Genomic DNA, 24,997 nt, shown 5'->3' with positions numbered 1-24,997 from the left:
ACTCATTCGGCTTCAATGGATGTAAATCGACAATATCTGACCAAGTTAAATGCAAATTCACTCAAATATATAAGAATTGATGTGTTTGGACTAAAGATGGCAGGAATAGATTTCGAAAATTTTCAATCAACACAAAGTGACAATCGAACTCATTCGGCTTCAATGGATGTAAATCGACGAAATCTGACCAAGTTAGATGCAAATTCACTCAAATATATGACTTGATGAGTTCGGACTTAAAAGGGCAGAAATAGATTTCGAAAATTTCCAATCAACACAAAGTGACAATCGAACTCATTCGGCTTCAATTGATGTAAATCGACAATATCTGACCAAGTTCAATGCAAATTCACTCAAACATATAAGAATTGATGTGTTTGGACTTAAAATGGCAGAAATAGATTTCGAAAATTTTCAATCAACACAAAGTGACAATCGAACTCATTCGACTTCAATGGATGTAAATCGACAATATCTGACCAAGTTAGATACAAATTCACTCAAATATATGACTTGATGAGTTCGGACATAAAATGGCAGAAATAGATTTCGAAAATTTTCAATCAACACAAAGTGACAATCGAACTCATTCGGCTTCAATGGATGTAAATCGACAATATCTGACCAAGTTAAATGCAAATTCACTCAAACATATAAGAATTGATGTGTTTGGACTTGAAATGGCAGAAATAGATTTCGAAAATTTTCAATCAACACAAAGTGACAATCGAACTCATTCGGCTTCAATGGATGTAAATCGACAATATCTGTCCAAGTTAAATGCAAATTCACTCAAACATATAAGAATTGATGTGTTTGGACTTGAAATGGCAGAAATAGATCTCGAAAATTTTCAATCAACACAAAGTGACATTCGAACTCATTCGGCTTCAATGAATGTAATTCGACGATATCTGACCAAGTTAGATTCAATTTCACTCAAATATATAAGAATTGATGTGTTTGGACTTAAAATGGCAGAAATGAATTTGGAAAATTTTCGATCAACACAAAGTGACAATCGAACTCATTCGGATCAATGGATGTAAATCGACAATATCTGACCAAGTTAGATGCAAATTCACTCAAATATATGACTTGATGAGTTCGGACATAAAATGGCAGAAATAGATTTCGAAAATTTTCAATCAACACAAAGTGACAATCGAACTCATTCGGCTTCAATTGATGTAAATCGACAATATCTGACCAAGTTAAATGCAAATTCACTCAAACATATAAGAATTGATGTGTTTGGACTTAAAATGGCAGAAATGAATTTGGAAAATTTTCGATCAGCACAAAGTGACGATCGAACTCATTCGGATCAATGGATGTAAATCGACAATATCTGACCAAGTTAGATGCAAATTCACTCAAATATATAAGAATTGATGTGTTTGGACTTAAAATGGCAGAAATAGATTTTGAAAATTTTCAATCAACACAAAGTGACAATCGAACTCATTCGGCTTCAATGGATGTAAATCGACGATATCTGTCCAAGTTAGATAGAAATTCACTCAAATATATGACTTGATGAGTTCGGACTTAAAATGGCAGAAATAGATTTCGAAAATGTTCAATCAACACAAAGTGACAATCAAACTCATTCGGCTTCAATTGATGTAAATCGACAATATCTGACCAAGTTAGATGCAAATTCACTCAAGTATATGACTTGATGAGTTCGGACTTAAAATGGCAGAAATTAATTTGGAAAATTTTCGATCAACACAAAGTGACATTCGAACTCATTCGGCTTCAATGGATGTAAATCGACAATATCTGACCAACTTATATGCAAATTCACTCAAATATATGACTTGATGAGTTCGGACTTAAAATGGCAGAAATAGATTTCGAACATTTTCAATCAACACAAAGTGACAATCGAACTCATTCGGCTTCAATTGATGTGAATCGACAATATCTGACCAAGTTAGATGCAAATTCACTAAGACATATATGAATTGATGTGTTTGGACTTAAAATGGCGGAAATAGATTTCGAAAATTTCCAATCAATACAAAGTGACAATCGAACTCATTCGGCTTCAATGGATGTAAATCGACGATATCTGCTCAAGTTAGATGCAAATTCACTCAAATATATAAGAATTGATGTGTTTGGACTTAAAATGGCAGAAATTACTTTGGAAAATTTTCGATCAACACAAAGTGACAATCGAACTCATTCGGCTTCAATGGATGTAAATCGACGATATCTGACCAAATTAGATGCAAATTCACTCAAATATATGACTTGCTGAGTTCGGACTTAAAATGGCAGAAATAGATTTCGTTATTTTTCAATCAACACAAAGTGACAATCGAACTCATTCGGCTTAAATGGATGTAAATCGACGATATCTGAACAAGTTAGATGCAAATTCACTCAAACATATAAGAATTGATGTGTTTGGACTTAAAATGGCAGAGGTAGATTTCGGAAATTTTCAATCAACACAAAGTGACAATCGAATTCATTCGGCTTCCATGGATGTAAATCGACGATATCTGACCAAGTTAGATGCAAATTCACTCAAACATATAAGAATTGATATGTTTGGACTTAAAATGGCAGCAATAAATTTCGAAAATTTTCAATCAACACGAAGTGACAATCGAACTCATTCGGCTTCAATTGATGTAAATCGACAATATCTGACCAAGTTAGATGCAAATTCACTCAAGTATATGACTTGATGAGTTCGGACTTGAAATGGCAGATATTAATTTGGAAAATTTTCGATCAACACAAAGTGACATTCGAACTCATTCGGCTTAAATGGATGTAAATCGACAATATCTGACCAACTTATATGCAAATTCACTCAAATATATGACTTGATGAGTTCGGACTTAAAATGGCAGAAATAGATTTCGAACATTTTCAATCAACACAAAGTGACAATCGAACTCATGCAGCTTCGATGGATGTAAATCGACAATATCTGACCAACTTATATGCAAATTCACTCAAATATATGACTTGATATGTTTGGACTTAAAATGGCAGAAATAAATTTCGAAAATTTTCAATCAACACAAAGTGACAATCGAACTCATTCGGCTTCAATTGATGTGAATCGACAATATCTGACCAAGTTAGATGCAAATTCACTAAGACATATATGAATTGATGTGTTTGGACTTAAAATGGCAGAAATAGATTTCGAAAATTTTCAATCAACACAAAGTGACAATCGAACTCATTCGGCTTCAATGGATGTAAATCGACGATATCTGACCAAGTTAGATCCAAATTCACTCAAATAAATGACTTGATGAGTTCGGACTTAAAATGGCAGAAATAGATTTCGAAAATTTTCAATCAACACAAAGTGACAATCGAATTCATTCGGCTTCAATTGATGTAAATCGACAATATCTGGCCAAGTTAGATGCAAATTCACTAAGACATATAAGAATTGATGTGTTTGGACTTAAAATGGCGGAAATAGATTTCGAAACTTTTCAATCAATACAAAGTGACAATCGAACTCATTCGGCTTCAATGGATGTAAATCGACGATATCTGCCCAAGTTAGATGCAAATTCACTCAAACATATAAGAATTGATGTGTTTGGACGTAAAAAGGCAGAAATTGATTTCGAAAATTTTCAATCAACACAAAATGACAATCGAACTCATTCGGCTTCAATTGATGTAAATCGACAATATTTGACCAAGTTGAATGGAATTTGACTCAAATATATAAAAATTGATGTATTCGGACTTAAAATGGCAGAAATAGATTTCGAAAATTTTCAATCAACACAAAGTGACAATCGAACTCATTCGGCTTCAATTGATGTAAATAGACGATATCTGACCAAGTTAAATGCAAATTCACTCAAATATATAAGAATTGATGTGTTTGGACTAAAGATGGCAGAAATAGATTTCGAAAATTTTCAATCAACATAAAGTGACAATCGAACTCATTCGGCTTCAATGGATGTAAATCGACGATATCTGACCAAGTTAGATGCAAATTCACTCAAATATATGACTTGATGAGTTCGGACTTAAAAGGGCAGAAATAGATTTCGAAAATTTCCAATCAACACAAAGTGACAATCGAACTCATTCGGCTTCAATGGATGTAAATCGACAATATCTGACCAAGTTAAATGCAAATTCACTCAAATATATAAGAATTGATGTGTTTGGACTAAAGATGGCAGAAATAGATTTCGAAAATTTTCAATCAACAAAAAGTGACAATCGAACTCATTCGGCTTCAATGGATGTAAATCGACGATATCTGACCAAGTTAGATGCAAATTCACTCAAATATATGACTTGATGAGTTCGGACTTAAAAGGGCAGAAATAGATTTCGAAAATTTCCAATCAACACAAAGTGACAATCGAACTCATTCGGCTTCAATTGATGTAAATCGACAATATCTGACCAAGTTCAATGCAAATTCACTCAAACATATAAGAATTGATGTGTTTGGACTTAAAATGGCAGAAATAGATTTCGAAAATTTTCGATCAACACAAAGTGACAATCGAACTCATTCGGCTTCAATGAATGTAAATCGACAATATCTGACCAAGTTAGATGCAAATTCACTCAAATATATGACTTGATGAGTTCGGACTTAAAATGGCAGAAAAAGATTTCGTTATTTTTCAATCAACATAACGTGACAATCAAACTCATTCGGCTTCAATGGATGTAAATCGACAATATCTGACCAAGTTAAATGCAAATTCACTCAAACATATAAGAATTGATGTGTTTGGACTTAAAATGGCAGAAATAGATTTCGAAAATTTTCAATCAACATAAAGTGACAATCGAACTCATTCGGCTTCAATGGATGTAAATCGACGATATCTGACCAAGTTAGATGCAAATTCACTCAAATATATGACTTGATGAGTTCGGACTTAAAAGGGCAGAAATAGATTTCGAAAATTTCCAATCAACACAAAGTGACAATCGAACTCATTCGGCTTCAATGGATGTAAATCGACAATATCTGACCAAGTTAAATGCAAATTCACTCAAATATATAAGAATTGATGTGTTTGGACTAAAGATGGCAGAAATAGATTTCGAAAATTTTCAATCAACACAAAGTGACAATCGAACTCATTCGGCTTCAATGGATGTAAATCGACGATATCTGACCAAGTTAGATGCAAATTCACTCAAATATATGACTTGATGAGTTCGGACTTAAAAGGGCAGAAATAGATTTCGAAAATTTCCAATCAACACAAAGTGACAATCGAACTCATTCGGCTTCAATTGATGTAAATCGACAATATCTGACCAAGTTCAATGCAAATTCACTCAAACATATAAGAATTGATGTGTTTGGACTTAAAATGGCAGAAATAGATTTCGAAAATTTTCGATCAACACAAAGTGACAATCGAACTCATTCGGCTTCAATGAATGTAAATCGACAATATCTGACCAAGTTAGATGCAAATTCACTCAAATATATGACTTGATGAGTTCGGACTTAAAATGGCAGAAAAAGATTTCGTTATTTTTCAATCAACATAACGTGACAATCAAACTCATTCGGCTTCAATGGATGTAAATCGACAATATCTGACCAAGTTAAATGCAAATTCACTCAAACATATAAGAATTGATGTGTTTGGACTTAAAATGGCAGAAATAGATCTCGAAAATTTTCAATCAACACAAAGTGACAATCGAACTCATTCGGCTTCAATGGATGTAAATCGACAATATCTGACCAAGTTAGATACAAATTCACTCAAATATATGACTTGATGAGTTCGGACATAAAATGGCAGAAATAGATTTCGAAAATTTTCAATCAACCCAAAGTGACAATCGAACTCATTCGGCTTCAATGGATGTAAATCGACAATATCTGACCAAGTTAAATGCAAATTCACTTAAACATATAAGAATTGATGTGTTTGGACTTGAAATGGCAGAAATAGATCTCGAAAATTTTCAATCAACACAAAGTGACATTCGAACTCATTCGGCTTCAATGGATGTAATTCGACGATATCTGACCAAGTTAGATTCAATTTCACTCAAATATATAAGAATTGATGTGTTTGGACTTAAAATGGCAGAAATGAATTTGGAAAATTTTCAATCAACACAAAGTGACAATCGAACTCATTCGGCTTCAATTGATGTAAATCGACAATATCTGACCAAGTTAAATGCAAATTCACTCAAACATATAAGAATTGATGTGTTTGGACTTAAAATGGCAGAAATGAATTTGGAAAATTTTCGATCAGCACAAAGTGACGATCGAACTCATTCGGATCAATGGATGTAAATCGACAATATCTGACCAAGTTAGATGCAAATTCACTCAAATATATAAAAATTGATGTGTTTGGACTTAAAGTGGCAGAAATAGATTTCGAAAATTTTCAATCAACACAAAGTGACAATCGAACTCATTGGGCTTCAATTGATGTAAATTGACGATATCTGACCAAGTTAGATGCAAATTCACTTAAATATATGACTTGATGAGTTCCAACTTAAAATGGCAGAAATAGATTTCGAAAATGTTCAATCAACACAAAGTGACAATCAAACTCATTCGGCTTCAATTGATGTAAATCGACAATATCTGACCAAGTTGAATGCAAATTCGCTCAAACATATAAGAATTGATGTGTTTGGACTTGAAATGGCAGAAATAGATTTTGAAAATTTTCAATCAACACAAAGTGACAATCGAACTCATTCGGCTTCAATGGATGTAAATCGACGATATCTGTCCAAGTTAGATACAAATTCAATCAAATATATGACTTGATGAGTTCGGACTTAAAATGGCAGAAATAGATTTCGAAAATGTTCAATCAACACAAAGTGACAATCAAACTCATTCGGCTTCAATTGATGTAAATCGACAATATCTGACCAAGTTGAATGCAAATTCGCTCAAACATATAAGAATTGATGTGTTTGGACTTAAAATGGCAGAAATAGATTTTGAAAATTTTCAATCAACACAAAGTGACAATCGAACTCATTCGGCTTCAATGGATGTAAATCGACGATATCTGTCCAAGTTAGATACAAATTCACTCAAATATATGACTTGATGAGTTCGGACTTAAAATGGCAGAAATAGATTTCGAAAATGTTCAATCAACACAAAGTGACAATCAAACTCATTCGGCTTCAATTGATGTAAATCGACAATATCTGACCAAGTTGAATGCAAATTCGCTCAAACATATAAGAATTGATGAGTTCGGACTTGAAATGGCAGAAATAGATTTCGAAAATTTTCAATCAACACAGAGTGACAATCGAACTCATTCGGCTTCAATGGATGTAAATCGACAATATCTGACCAAGTTAGATTCCATTTCACTCAAATATATAAAAATTGATGTGTTTGGACTTAAAGTGGCAGAAATAGATTTCGAAAATTTTCAATCAACACAAAGTGACAATCGAACTCATTGGGCTTCAATTGATGTAAATCGACGATATCTGACCAAGTTAGATGCAAATTCACTCATATATATGACTTGATGAGTTCCAACTTAAAATGGCAGAAATAGATTTCGAAAATTTTCAATCAACACAAAGTGACAATCGAACCCATTCGGCTGCAATGGATGTAAATCGACTATATCTGACCAAGTTATATTCAATTTCACTCAAATATATAAGAATTTATGTGTTTGGACTTAAAATGGCAGAAATAGATTTCGAAAATTTTCAATCAACATAAAGTGACAATCGAACTCATTCGGCTTCAATAGATGTAAATCGACGATATCTGACCAAGTTAGATGCAAATTCACTCAAACATATAAGAATAGATGTGTTTGGTTTCAAAATGGCAGAAATAGATTTCGAAAATTTTCAATCAACACAAAGTGACAATCGAACTCATTCGGCTTCAATTGATCCAAATCGACGATATCTGACCAAGTTAGATTCAAATTCACTTAGACATTTAAGAATTGATGTGTTTGGACTTAAAATGGCGGAAATAGATTTCGAAAATTTTCAATCAATACAAAGTGACAATCAAACTTATTCGGCTTCAATGGATGTAAATCAACAATATTTGACCAAGTTGAATGCAAATTCACTCAAACATATAAGAATTGATGTGTTTGGACTTAAAATGGCAGAAATAGATTTCGAAAATTTTCAATGAACACAAAGTGACAATCGAACTCTTTCGGCTTCAATGGATGTAAATCGACGATATCTGACCATGTTAGATGCAAATTCACTCAAATATATGACTTGCTGAGTTCGGACTTAAAATGGCAGAAATAGATTTCGTTATTTTTCAATCAACACAAAGTGACAATCGAACTCATTCGGCTTAAATGGATGTAAATCGACGATATCTGAACAAGTTAGATGCAAATTCACTCAAACATATAAGAATTGATATGTTTGGACTTAAAATGGCAGAAATAAATTTCGAAAATTTTCAATCAACACGAAGTGACAATCGAACTCATTCGGCTTCAATTGATGTAAATCGACAAAATCTGACCAAGTTAGATGCAAATTCACTCAAGTATATGACTTGATGAGTTCGGACTTAAAATGGCAGAAATTAATTTGGAAAATTTTCGATCAACACAAAGTGACATTCGAACTCATTCGGCTTCAATGGATGTAAATCGACAATATCTGACCAACTTATATGCAAATTCACTCAAATATATGACTTGATGAGTTCGGACTTGAAATGGCAGAAATAGATTTCGAACATTTTCAATCAACACAAAGTGACAATCGAACTCATGCAGCTTCGATGGATGTAAATCGACAATATCTGACCAACTTATATGCAAATTCACTCAAATATATGACTTGATGAGTTCGGACTTAAAATGGCAGAAATAAATTTCGAAAATTTTCAATCAACACAAAGTGACAATCGAACTCATTCGGCTTCAATTGATGTGAATCGACAATATCTGACCAAGTTAGATGCAAATTCACTAAGACATATATGAATTGATGTGTTTGGACTAAAAATGGCGGAAATAGATTTCGAAAATTTTTAATCAATACAAAGTGACAATCGTACTCATTCGGCTTCAATGGATGTAAATCGACGATATCTGCTCAAGTAAGATGCAAATTCACTCAAATATATAAGAATTGATGTGTTTGGACTTAAGATGGCAGAAATAGATTTCGAAAATTTTCAATCAACACAAAGTGACAATCGAACTCATTCGGCTTCAATAGATGTAAATCGACAATATCTGACCAGGTTAGATGAAAATTCACTTAGACATATAAGAATTGATGTGTTTGGACTTAAGATGGCAGAAATAGATTTCGAAAATTTTCAATCAACACAAAGTGACAATCGAACTCATTCGGCTTCAATGGATGTAAATCGACAATATCTGACCAAGTTAGATCCAAATTCACTCAAATAGATGACTTGATGAGTTCGGACTTAAAATGGCAGAAATAGATTTCGAAAATTTTCAATCAACACAAAGTGACAATCGAATTCATTCGGCTTCAATGGATGTAAATCGACGATATCTGACCAAGTTAGATGCAAATTCACTCAAATATATGACTTGATGAGTTCGGACTTAAAATGGCAGAAATAGATTTCGAAAATTTTCAATCAACACAAAGTGACAATCGAACTCATTCGGTTTCAATTGATGTAAATCGACAATATCTGACCAAGTTGAATGAAAATTCACTCAAACATATAAGAATTGATGTGTTCGGACTTAAAATGGCAGAAATAGATTTCGAAAATTTTTAATCAACACAAAGTGACAATCGAACTCATTCGGCTTCAATGGATGTAAATCGACGATATCTGCCCAAGTTAGATGCAAATTCACTCAAATATATAAGAATTGATGTGTTTGGACTTAAGATGGCAGAAATAGATTTCGAAAATTTTCAATCAACACAAAGTGACAATCGAACTCATTCGGCTTCAATTGATGTAAATCGACAATATCTGACCAAGTTAGATGCAAATTCACTTAGACATATAAGAATTGATGTGTTTGGACTTAAAATGGCAGAAATAGATTTTGAAAATTTTCAATCAACACAAAGTGACAATCGAACTCTTTCGGCTTCAATGGATGTAAATCGACGATATCTGTCCAAGTTAGATACAAATTCACTCAAATATATGACTTGATGAGTTCGGACTTAAAATGGCAGAAATAGATTTCGAAAATTTTCAATCAACACAAAGTGACAATCAAACTCATTCGGCTTCAATTGATGTAAATCGACAATATCTGACCAAGTTGAATGCAAATTCGCTCAAACATATGAGAATTGATGTGTTTGGACTTGAAATGGCAGAAATAGATCTTGAAAATTTTCAATCAACACAAAGTGACAATCGAACTCATTCGGCTTCAATGGATGTAAATCGACGATATCTGACCAAGTTAGATGCAAATTCACTCAAATAAATGACTTGATGAGTTCGGACTTGAAATGGCAGAAATAGATTTCGAAAATTTTCAATCAACACAGAGTGACAATCGAACTCATTCGGCTTCAATGGATGTAAATCGACGATATCTGCCCAAGTTAGATGCAAATTCACTCAAATATATAAGAATTGATGTGTTTGGACTTAAGATGGCAGAAATAGATTTCGAAAATTTTCAATCAACACAAAGTGACAATCGAACTCATTCGGCTTCAATTGATGTAAATCGACAATATCTGACCAAGTTAGATGCAAATTCACTTAGACATATAAAAATTGATGTGTTTGGACTTAAAGTGGCAGAAATAGATTTCGAAAATTTTCAATCAACACAAAGTGACAATCGAACTCATTCGGCTTCAATGGATGTAAATCGACAATATCTGACCAAGTTACATGCAAATTCACTCAAACATATAAGAATTGATGTGTTTAGACTTAAATGGCAGAAATAGATTTCGAAAATTTTCAATCAACACAAAGTGACAATCGAACTCATTCGGCTTCAATGGATGTAAATCGACAATATCTGACCAAGTTATATTCAATTTCACTCAAATATATAAGAATTTATGTGTTTGGACTTAAAATGGTAGAAATAGATTTCGAAAATTTTCAATCAACATAAAGTGACAATCGAACTCATTCGGCTTCAATAGATGTAAATCGACGATATCTGACCAAGTTAGATGCAAATTCACTCAAACATATAAGAATTGATGTGTTTGGTCTTAAAATGGCAGAAATAGATTTCGAAAATTTTCAATCAACACAAAGTGACAATCGAACTCATTCGGCTTCAATGGATGTAAATCGACAATATCTGACCAACTTATATGCAAATTCACTCAAATATATGACTTGATGAGTTCGGACTTAAAATGGCAGAAATAGATTTCGAAAATTTTCAATCAACATAAAGTGACAATCGAACTCATTCGGCTTCAATAGATGTAAATCGACGATATCTGACCAAGTTAGATGCAAATTCACTCAAACATATAAGAATTGATGTGTTTGGTCTTAAAATGGCAGAAATAGATTTCGAAAATTTTCAATCAACACAAAGTGACAATCGAACTCATTCGGCTTCAATTGATCCAAATCGACGATAACTGACCAAGTTAGATTCAAATTCACTTAGACATATAAGAATTGATGTGTTTGGACTTAAAATGGCGGAAATAGATTTCGGAAATTTTCAATCAATACAAAGTGACAATCAAACTTATTCGGCTACAATGGATGTAAATCAACAATATCTGACCGAGTTGAATGCAAATTCACTCAAACATATAAGAATTGATGTGTTTGGACTTAAAATGGCAGAAATAGATTTCGTTATTTTTCAATCAACACAAAGTGACAATCGAACTCATTCGGCTTAAATGGATGTAAATCGACGATATCTGAACAAGTTAGACGCGAATTCACTCAAACATATAAGAATTGATGTGTTTGGACTTAAAATGGCAAAAATAAATTTCGAAAATTTTCAATCAACACGAAGTGACAATCGAACTCATTCGGCTTCAATTGATGTAAATCGACAATATCTGACCAAGTTAGATGCAAATTCACTCAAACATATAAGAATTGATATGTTTGGACTTAAAATGGCAGAAATTAATTTGGAAAATTTTCGATCAACACAAAGTGACATTCGAACTCATTCGGCTTCAATGGATGTAAATCGACAATATCTGACCAACTTATATGCAAATTCACTCAAATATATGACTTGATATGTTTGGACTCAAAATGGCAGAAATAAATTTCGAAAATTTTCAATCAACACAAAGTGACAATCGAACTCATTCGGCTTCAATGGATGTAAATTGACGATATCTGACCAAGTTAGATGCAAATTCACTCAAATATATGACTTGATGAGTTCGAACTTGAAATGGCAGAAATAGATTTCGAAAATTTTCAATCAACACAAAGTGATAATCGAACTCATTCGGCTTCGATGGATGTAAATCGACGATATCTGACCAAGTTAGATGCAAATTCACTTAGACATATGAGAATTGATGTGTTTGGACTTAAAATGGCAGAAATAGATTTCGAAAATTTTCAATCAACACAAAGTGACAATCGAACTCATTCGGCTTCGATGGATGTAAATCGACGATATCTGACCAAGTTAGATGCAAATTCACTCAAATATATGACTTGATGAGTTCGGACTTAAAATGGCAGAAATAGATTTCGAAAATTTTCAATCAACAGAAAGTGACAATCGAACTCATTCGGCTTCGATGGATGTAAATCGACAATATCAGACCAAGTTAGATGCAAATTCACTCAAAGATAAAAGAATTGATGTGTTTGGACTTAAAATGGCAGAAATAGATTTCGAAAATTTTCAATCAACACAAAGTGACAATCAAACTTATTCGGCTTCAATGGATGTGAATCGACGATATCTGACCAAATTAGATGCGAATCCACTGAAATATATGACTTAATGAGTTCGGACTCAAAATGGCAGAAATAAATTTCGAAAATTTTCAATCAACACAGAGTGACAATCGAACTCATTCGGCTTCGATGGATGTAAATCGACGATATCTGAACAAGTTAGATGCAAATTCACTCAAATATATAAGAATTGATGTGTTTGGACTAAAAATGGCAGAAATAGATTTCGAAAATTTTCAATCAACACAAAGTGACAATCGAACTTATTCGGCTTCAATGGATGTAAATCGACGATATCTGACCAAGTTAGATGCAAATTCACTCAAATATATGACTTGATGAGTTCGGACTTAGAATGGCAGAAATAGATTTCGAAAATTTTCAATCAACACAAAGTGACAATCGAACTCATTCGGCTTCGATGGATGTAAATCGACAATATCTGACCAACTTCTATGCAAATTCACTCAAATATATGACTTGATGAGTTCGGACTCAAAATGGCAGAAATAGATTTCGAAAATTTTCAATCAACACAAAGTGACAATCGAACTCATTCGGATTCAATAGATGTAAATCGACAATATCTGACCAAGTTAGATGCAAATTCACTTAGACATATAAGAATTGATGTGTTTGGACTTAAGATGGCAGAAATAGATTTCGAAAATTTTCAATCAACACAAAGTGACAATCGAACTCATTCGGCTTCAATGGATGTAAATCGACAATATCTGACCAAGTTAGATCCAAATTCACTCAAATAGATGACTTGATGAGTTCGGACTTAAAATGGCAGAAATAGATTTCGAAAATTTTCAATCAACACAAAGTGACAATCGAATTCATTCGGCTTCAATTGATGTAAATCGACAATATCTGGCCAAGTTAGATGCAAATTCACTAAGACATATAAGAATTGATGTGTTTGGACTTAAAATGGCGGAAATAGATTTCGAAAATTTTCAATAAATACAAAGTGACAATCGAACTCATTCGGCTTCAATGGATGTAAATCGACGATATCTGCCCAACTTAGATGCAAATTCACTCAAATATATAAGAATTGATGTGTTTGGACTTAAGATGGCAGAAATAGATTTCGAAAATTTTCAATCAACTCAAAGTGACAATCGAACTCATTCGGCTTCAATGGATGTAAATCGACGATATCTGACCAAGTTAGATGCAAATTCACTCAAATATATGACTTGATGAGTTTGGACTTAAAATGGCAGAAATAGATTTCGAAAATTTTCAATCAACACAAAGTGACAATCGAACTCATTCGGTCTCAATTGATGTAAATCGACAATATCTGACCAAGTTGAATGAAAATTCACTCAAACATATAAGAATTGATGTGTTCGGACTTAAAATGGCAGAAATAGATTTCGAAAATTTTTAATCAACACAAAGTGACAATCGAATTCATTCGGCTTCAATGGATGTAAATCGACAATATCTGACCAAGTTAGATGCAAATTCACTTAGACATATAAGAAATGATGTGTTTGGACTTAAAATGGCGGAAATAGATTGCGAAAATTTTCAATCAATACAAAGTGATAATCGAACTCATTCGGCTTCAATGGATGTAAATCGACGATATCTGCCCAAGTTAGATGCAAATTCACTCAAATATATAAGAATTGATGTGTTTGGACTTAAAATGGCAGAAATAGATTTTGAAAATTTTCAATCAACACAAAGTGACAATCGAACTCATTCGGCTTCAATGGATGTAAATCGACGATATCTGTTCAAGTTAGATACAAATTCACTCAAATATATGACTTGATGAGTTCGGACTTAAAATGGCAGAAATAGATTTCGAAAATTTTCAATCAACACAAAGTGACAATCAAACTCATTCGGCTTCAATTGATGTAAATCGACAATATCTGACCAAGTTGAATGCAAATTCGCTCAAACATATGAGAATTGATGTGTTTGGACTTGAAATGGCAGAAATAGATCTCGAAAATTTTCAATCAACACAAAGTGACAATCGAACTCATTCGGCTTCAATGGATGTAAATCGACGATATCTGACCAAGTTAGATGCAAATTCACTCAAATAAATGACTTGATGAGTTCGGACTAGAAATGGCAGAAATAGATTTCGAAAATTTTCAATCAACACAGAGTGACAATCGAACTCATTCGGCTTCAATGGATGTATATCGACAATATCTGACCAAGTTAGATTCCATTTCACTCAAATATATAAAAATTGATGTGTTTGGACTTAAAGTGGCAGAAATAGATTTCGAAAATTTTCAATCAACACAAAGTGACAATCGAACTCATTCGGCTTCAATTGATGTAAATCGACGATATCTGACCAAGTTAGATGCAAATTCACTCAAATATATGACTTGATGAGTTCGAACTTAAAATGGCAGGAATAGATTTCGAAAATTTTCAATCAACACAAAGTGACAATCGAACTCATTCGGCTTCAATGGATGTAAATCGACAATATCTGACCAAGTTACATGCAAATTCACTCAAACATATAAGAATTGATGTGTTTAGACTTAAATGGCAGAAATAGATTTCGAAAATTTTCAATCAACACAAAGTGACAATCGAACTCATTCGGCTTCAATGGATGTAAATCGACAATATCTGACCAAGTTACATGCAAATTCACTCAAACATATAAGAATTGATGTGTTTAGACTTAAATGGCAGAAATAGATTTCGAAAATTTTCAATCAACATAAAGTGACAATCGAACTCATTCGGCTTCAATAGATGTAAATCGACGATATCTGACCAAGTTAGATGCAAATTCACTCAAACATATAAGAATTGATGTGTTTGGTCTTAAAATGGCAGAAATAGATTTCGAAAATTTTCAATCAACACAAAGTGACAATCGAACTCATTCGGCTTCAATTGATCCAAATCGACGATAACTGACCAAGTTAGATTCAAATTCATTTAGACATATAAGAATTGATGTGTTTGGACTTAAAATGGCGGAAATAGATTTCGGAAATTTTCAATCAATACAAAGTGACAATCAAACTTATTCGGCTACAATGGATGTAAATCAACAATATCTGACCAAGTTGAATGCAAATTCACTCAAACATATAAGAATTGATGTGTTTGGACTTAAAATGGCAGAAATAGATTTCGTTATTTTTCAATCAACACAAAGTGACAATCGAACTCATTCGGCTTCAATGGATGTAAATCGACAATATCTGACCAAGTTACATGCAAATTCACTCAAACATATAAGAATTGATGTGTTTAGACTTAAATGGCAGAAATAGATTTCGAAAATTTTCAATCAACATAAAGTGACAATCGAACTCATTCGGCTTCAATAGATGTAAATCGACGATATCTGACCAAGTTAGATGCAAATTCACTCAAACATATAAGAATTGATGTGTTTGGTCTTAAAATGGCAGAAATAGATTTCGAAAATTTTCAATCAACACAAAGTGACAATCGAACTCATTCGGCTTCAATTGATCCAAATCGACGATAACTGACCAAGTTAGATTCAAATTCATTTAGACATATAAGAATTGATGTGTTTGGACTTAAAATGGCGGAAATAGATTTCGGAAATTTTCAATCAATACAAAGTGACAATCAAACTTATTCGGCTACAATGGATGTAAATCAACAATATCTGACCAAGTTGAATGCAAATTCACTCAAACATATAAGAATTGATGTGTTTGGACTTAAAATGGCAGAAATAGATTTCGTTATTTTTCAATCAACACAAAGTGACAATCGAACTCATTCGGCTTCAATGGATGTAAATCGACGATATCTGACCAAGTTAGATGCAAATTCACTCAAACATATAAGAATTGATATGTTTGGACTCAAAATGGCAAAAATAAATTTCGAAAATTTTCAATCAACACGAAGTGACAATCGAACTCATTCGGCTTCAATTGATGTAAATCGACAATATCTGACCAAGTTAGATGCAAATTCACTCAAGTATATGACTTGATGAGTTCGGACTTAAAATGGCAGAAATTAATTTGGAAAATTTTCGATCAACACAAAGTGACATTCGAACTCATTCGGCTTCAATGGATGTAAATCGACAATATCTGACCAACTTATATGCAAATTCACTCAATTATATGACTTGATATGTTTGGACTTAAAATGGAAGAAATAAATTTCGAAAATTTTCAATCAACACAAAGTGACAATCGAACTCATTCGGCTTCAATGGATGTAAATCGACGATATCTGACCAAGTTAGATGCAAATTCACTCAAATATATGACTTGATGAGTTCGAACTTAAATTGCAGAAATAGATTTCGAAAATTTTCAATCAACACAAAGTGACAATCGAACTCATTCGGCTTCGATGGATGTAAATCGACGATATCTGACCAAGTTAGATGCAAATTCACTTAGACATATAAGAATTGATGTGTTTGGACTTAAAATGGCAGAAATAGATTTCGAAAATTTTCAATCAACACAAAGTGACAATCGAACTCATCGGCTTCGATGGATGTAAATCGACGATATCTGACCAAGTTAGATGCAAATTCACTCAAATATATGACTTGATGAGTTCGGACTTAAAATGGCAGAAATAGATTTCGAAAATTTTCAATCAACAGAAAGTGACAATCGAACTCATTCGGCTTCGATGGATGTAAATCGACAATATCAGACCAAGTTAGATGCAAATTCGCTCAAAGATAAAAGAATCGATGTGTTTGGACTTAAAATGGCAGAAATAGATTTCGAAAATTTTCAATCAACACAAAGTGACAATCAAACTTATTCGGCTTCAATGGATGTAAATCGACGATATCTGACCAAATTAGATGCGAATCCACTCAAATATATGACTTAATGAGTTCGGACTCAAAATGGCAGAAATAGATTTCGAAAATTTTCAATCAACACAGAGTGACAATCGAACTCATTCGGCTTCGATGGATGTAAATCGACGATATCTGAACAAGTTAGATGCAAATTCACTCAAATATATAAGAATTGATGTGTTTGGACTAAAAATGGCAGAAATAGATTTCGAAAATTTTCAATCAACACAAAGTGACAATCGAACTTATTCGGCTTCAATGGATGTAAATCGACGATATCTGACCAAGTTAGATGCAAATTCACTCAAATATATGACTTGATGAGTTCGGACTTAGAATGGCAGAAATAGATTTCGAAAATTTTCAATCAACACAAAGTGACAATCGAACTCATTCGGCTTCGATGGATGTAAATCGACAATATCTGACCAACTTATATGCAAATTCACTCAAATATATGACTTGATGAGTTCGGACTTAAAATGGCAGAAATAGATTTCGAAAATTTTCAATCAACACAAAGTGACCATCGAACTCATTCGGCTTCGATGGATGTAAATCGACGATATCTGACCAAGTTAGATGCAAATTCACTCAAATATATGACTTGATGAGTTCGGACTTAAAATGGCAGAAATAGATTTCGAAAATTTTCAATCAACAGAAAGTGACAATCGAACTCATTCGGCTTCGATGGATGTAAATCGACAATATCAGACCAAGTTAGATGCAAATTCACTCAAAGATAAAAGAATTGATGTGTTTGGACTTAAAATGGCAGAAATAGATTTCGAAAATTTTCAATCAACACAAAGTGACAATCAAACTTATTCGGCTTCAATGGATGTAAATCGACGATATCTGACCAAATTAGATGCGAATCCACTCAAATATATGACTTAATGAGTTCGGACTCAAAATGGCAGAAATAGATTTCGAAAATTTTCAATCAACACAGAGTGACAATCGAACTCATTTGGCTTCGATGGATGTAAATCGACGATATCTGAACAAGTTAGATGCAAATTCACTCAAATATATAAGAATTGATGTGTTTGGACTTAAAATGGCAGAAATAGATTTCGAAAATTTTCAATCAACACAAAGTGACAATCGAACTTATTCGGCTTCAATGGATGTAAATCGACGATATCTGACCAAGTTAGATGCAAATTCACTCAAATATATGACTTGATGAGTTCGGACTTAGAATGGCAGAAATAGATTTCGAAAATTTTCAATCAACACAAAGTGACAATCGAACTCATTCGGCTTCGATGGATGTAAATCGACAATATCTGACCAACTTATATGCAAATTCACTCAAATATATGACTTGATGAGTTCGGACTCAAAATGGCAGAAATAGATTTCGAAAATTTTCAATCAACACAGAGTGACAATCGAACTCATTCGGCTTCGATGGATGTAAATCGACGATATCTGAACAAGTTAGATGCAAATTCACTCAAATATATGAGAATTGATGTGTTTGGACTAAAAATGGCAGAAATAGATTCCGAAAATTTTCAATCAACACAAAGTGACAATCGAACTTATTCGGCTTCAATGGATGTAAATCGACGATATCTGACCAAATTAGATGCGAATCCACTCAAATATATGACTTAATGAGTTCGGACTAAAAATGGCAGAAATAGATTTCGAAAATTTTCAATCAACACAAAGTGACAATCGAACTCATTCGGCTTCGATGGATGTAAATCGACGATATCTGAACAAGTTAGATGCAAATTCACTCAAATATATAAGAATTGATGTGTTTGGACTAAAAATGGCAGAAATAGATTTCGAAAATTTTCAATCAACACAAAGTGACAATCGAACTTATTCGGCTTCAATGGATGTAAATCGACGATATCTGACCAAGTTAGATGCAAATTCACTCAAATATATGACTTGATGAGTTCGGACTTAGAATGGCAGAAATAGATTTCGAAAATTTTCAATCAACACAAAGTGACAATCGAACTCATTCGGCTTCGATGGATGTAAATCGACAATATCTGACCAACTTATATGCAAATTCACTCAAATATATGACTTGATGAGTTCGGACTTAAAATGGCAGAAATAGATTTCGAAAATTTTCAATCAACACAAAGTGACCATCGAACTCATTCGGCTTCGATGGATGTAAATCGACGATATCTGACCAAGTTAGATGCAAATTCACTCAAATATATGACTTGATGAGTTCGGACTTAAAATGGCAGAAATAGATTTCGAAAATTTTCAATCAACAGAAAGTGACAATCGAACTCATTCGGCTTCGATGGATGTAAATCGACAATATCAGACCAAGTTAGATGCAAATTCACTCAAAGATAAAAGAATTGATGTGTTTGGACTTAAAATGGCAGAAATAGATTTCGAAAATTTTCAATCAACACAAAGTGACAATCAAACTTATTCGGCTTCAATGGATGTAAATCGACGATATCTGACCAAATTAGATGCGAATCCACTCAAATATATGACTTAATGAGTTCGGACTCAAAATGGCAGAAATAGATTTCGAAAATTTTCAATCAACACAGAGTGACAATCGAACTCATTTGGCTTCGATGGATGTAAATCGACGATATCTGAACAAGTTAGATGCAAATTCACTCAAATATATAAGAATTGATGTGTTTGGACTTAAAATGGCAGAAATAGATTTCGAAAATTTTCAATCAACACAAAGTGACAATCGAACTTATTCGGCTTCAATGGATGTAAATCGACGATATCTGACCAAGTTAGATGCAAATTCACTCAAATATATGACTTGATGAGTTCGGACTTAGAATGGCAGAAATAGATTTCGAAAATTTTCAATCAACACAAAGTGACAATCGAACTCATTCGGCTTCGATGGATGTAAATCGACAATATCTGACCAACTTATATGCAAATTCACTCAAATATATGACTTGATGAGTTCGGACTCAAAATGGCAGAAATAGATTTCGAAAATTTTCAATCAACACAGAGTGACAATCGAACTCATTCGGCTTCGATGGATGTAAATCGACGATATCTGAACAAGTTAGATGCAAATTCACTCAAATATATGAGAATTGATGTGTTTGGACTAAAAATGGCAGAAATAGATTCCGAAAATTTTCAATCAACACAAAGTGACAATCGAACTTATTCGGCTTCAATGGATGTAAATCGACGATATCTGACCAAATTAGATGCGAATCCACTCAAATATATGACTTAATGAGTTCGGACTAAAAATGGCAGAAATAGATTTCGAAAATTTTCAATCAACACAAAGTGACAATCGAACTCATTCGGCTTCGATGGATGTAAATCGACGATATCTGAACAAGTTAGATGCAAATTCACTCAAATATATAAGAATTGATGTGTTTGGACTAAAAATGGCAGAAATAGATTTCGAAAATTTTCAATCAACACAAAGTGACAATCGAACTTATTCGGCTTCAATGGATGTAAATCGACGATATCTGACCAAGTTAGATGCAAATTCACTCAAATATATGACTTGATGAGTTCGGACTTAGAATGGCAGAAATAGATTTCGAAAATTTTCAATCAACACAAAGTGACAATCGAACTCATTCGGCTTCGATGGATGTAAATCGACAATATCTGACCAACTTATATGCAAATTCACTCAAATATATGACTTGATGAGTTCGGACTCAAAATGGCAGAAATAGATTTCGAAAATTTTCAATCAACACAAAGTGACAATCGAACTCATTCGGCTTCGATGGATGTAAATCGACGATATCTGACCAAGTTAGATGCAAATTCACTTAGACATATGAGAATTGATGTGTTTGGACTTAAAATGGCAGAAATAGATTTCGAAAATTTTCAATCAACACAAAGTGACCATCGAACTCATTCGGCTTCGATGGATGTAAATCGACGATATCTGAACAAGTTAGATGCAAATTCACTCAAATATATAAGAATTGATGTGTTTGGACTAAAAATGGCAGAAATAGATTTCGAAAATTTTCAATCAACACAGAGTGACAATCGAACTCATTCGGCTTCGATGGATGTAAATCGACGATATCTGAACAAGTTAGATGCAAATTCACTCAAATATATAAGAATTGATGTGTTTGGACTAAAAATGGCAGAAATAGATTTCGAAAATTTTCAATCAACACAAAGTGACAATCGAACTCATTCGGCTTCGATGGATGTAAATCGACGATATCTGACCAAGTTAGATGCAAATTCACTCAAATATATGACTTGATGAGTTCGGACTAAAAATGGCAGAAATAGATTTCGAAAATTTTCAATCAACACAGAGTGACAATCGAACTCATTTGGCTTCGATGGATGTAAATCGACGATATCTGAACAAGTTAGATGCAAATTCACTCAAATATATAAGAATTGATGTGTTTGGACTTAAAATGGCAGAAATAGATTTCGAAAATTTTCAATCAACACAAAGTGACAATCGAACTTATTCGGCTTCAATGGATGTAAATCGACGATATCTGACCAAGTTAGATGCAAATTCACTCAAATATATGACTTGATGAGTTCGGACTTAGAATGGCAGAAATAGATTTCGAAAATTTTCAATCAACACAAAGTGACAATCGAACTCATTCGGCTTCGATGGATGTAAATCGACAATATCTGACCAACTTATATGCAAATTCACTCAAATATATGACTTGATGAGTTCGGACTCAAAATGGCAGAAATAGATTTCGAAAATTTTCAATCAACACAGATTGACAATCGAACTCATTCGGCTTCGATGGATGTAAATCGACGATATCTGAACAAGTTAGATGCAAATTCACTCAAATATATGACTTAATGAGTTCGGACTCAAAATGGCAGAAATAGATTTCGAAAATTTTCAATCAACACAGAGTGACAATCGAACTCATTCGGCTTCGATGGATGTAAATCGACGATATCTGAACAAGTTAGATGCAAATTCACTCAAATATATAAGAATTGATGTGTTTGGACTAAAAATGGCAGAAATAGATTTCGAAAATTTTCAATCAACACAAAGTGACAATCGAACTTATTCGGCTTCAATGGATGTAAATCGACGATATCTGACCAAATTAGATGCGAATCCACTCAAATATATGACTTAATGAGTTCGGACTCAAAATGGCAGAAATAGATTTCGAAAATTTTCAATCAACACAGAGTGACAATCGAACTCATTCGGCTTCGATGGATGTAAATCGACGATATCTGAACAAGTTAGATGCAAATTCACTCAAATATATAAGAATTGATGTGTTTGGACTAAAAATGGCAGAAATAGATTTCGAAAATTTTCAATCAACACAAAGTGACAATCGAACTCATTCGGCTTCGATGGATGTAAATCGACGATATCTGAACAAGTTAGATGCAAATTCACTCAAATATATAAGAATTGATGTGTTTGGACTAAAAATGGCAGAAATAGATTTCGAAAATTTTCAATCAACACAGAGTGACAATCGAACTCATTCGGCTTCGATGGATGTAAATCGACGATATCTGAACAAGTTAGATGCAAATTCACTCAAATATATAAGAATTGATGTGTTTGGACTAAAAATGGCAGAAATAGATTTCGAAAATTTTCAATCAACACAAAGTGACAATCGAACTCATTCGGCTTCGATGGATGTAAATCGACGATATCTGACCAAGTTAGATGCAAATTCACTCAAATATATGACTTGATGAGTTCGGACTAAAAATGGCAGAAATAGATTTCGAAAATTTTCAATCAACATAAAGTGACAATCGAACTTATTCGGCTTCAATGGATGTAAATCGACGATATCTGAACAAGTTAGATGCAAATTCACTCAAATATATAAAAATTGATGTATTCGGACTTAAAATGGCAGAAATAGATTTCGAAAATTTTCAATCAAATCAAAGTGACAATCGAACTCATTCGGCTTCAATTGATGTAAATCGACGATATCTGACCAAGTTAGATGCAAATTCACTCAAACATATAAGAATTGATGTGTTCGGACTTGAAATGGCAGAAATAGATCTCGAAAATTTTCAATCAACACAAAGTGACAATCGAACTCATTCGGCTTCAATGGATGTAAATCGACAATATCTGACCAAGTTAAATGCAAATTCACTCAAATATATAAGAATTGATGTGTTTGGACTAAAAATGGCAGAAATAGATTTCGAAAATTTTCAATCAACACAAAGTGACAATCGAACTCATTCGGCTTCGATGGATGTAAATCGACAATATCTGACCAACTTATATGCAAATTCACTCAAATATATGACTTGATGAGTTCGGACTCAAAATGGCAGAAATAGATTTCGAAAATTTTCAATCAACACAAAGTGACAATCGAACTCATTCGGCTTCGATGGATGTAAATCGACGATATCTGACCAAGTTAGATGCAAATTCACTTAGACATATAAGAATTGATGTGTTTGGACTTAAAATGGCAGAAATAGATTTCGAAAATTTTCAATCAACACAAAGTGACCATCGAACTCATTCGGCTTCGATGGATGTAAATCGACGATATCTGACCAAGTTAGATGCAAATTCACTCAAATATATGACTTGATGAGTTCGGACTTAAAATGGCAGAAATAGATTTCGAAAATTTTCAATCAACAGAAAGTGACAATCGAACTCATTCGGCTTCGATGGATGTAAATCGACAATATCAGACCAAGTTAGATGCAAATTCACTCAAAGATAAAAGAATTGATGTGTTTGGACTTAAAATGGCAGAAATAGATTTCGAAAATTTTCAATCAACACAAAGTGACAATCAAACTTATTCGGCTTCAATGGATGTAAATCGACGATATCTGACCAAATTAGATGCGAATCCACTCAAATATATGACTTAATGAGTTCGGACTCAAAATGGCAGAAATAGATTTCGAAAATTTTCAATCAACACAGAGTGACAATCGAACTCATTCGGCTTCGATGGATGTAAATCGACGATATCTGAACAAGTTAGATGCAAATTCACTCAAATATATAAGAATTGATGTGTTTGGACTAAAAATGGCAGAAATAGATTTCGAAAATTTTCAATCAACACAAAGTGACAATCGAACTCATTCGGCTTCGATGGATGTAAATCGACGATATCTGAACAAGTTAGATGCAAATTCACTCAAATATATAAGAATTGATGTGTTTGGACTAAAAATGGCAGAAATAGATTTCGAAAATTTTCAATCAACACAGAGTGACAATCGAACTCATTCGGCTT

The sequence above is a fragment of the Diorhabda sublineata genome, chromosome X (genome assembly GCF_026230105.1).
Source record: "Diorhabda sublineata isolate icDioSubl1.1 chromosome X, icDioSubl1.1, whole genome shotgun sequence".
NCBI lineage: Eukaryota > Metazoa > Arthropoda > Insecta > Coleoptera > Chrysomelidae > Diorhabda > Diorhabda sublineata.
This window is presented reverse-complemented; position numbering follows the sequence as displayed.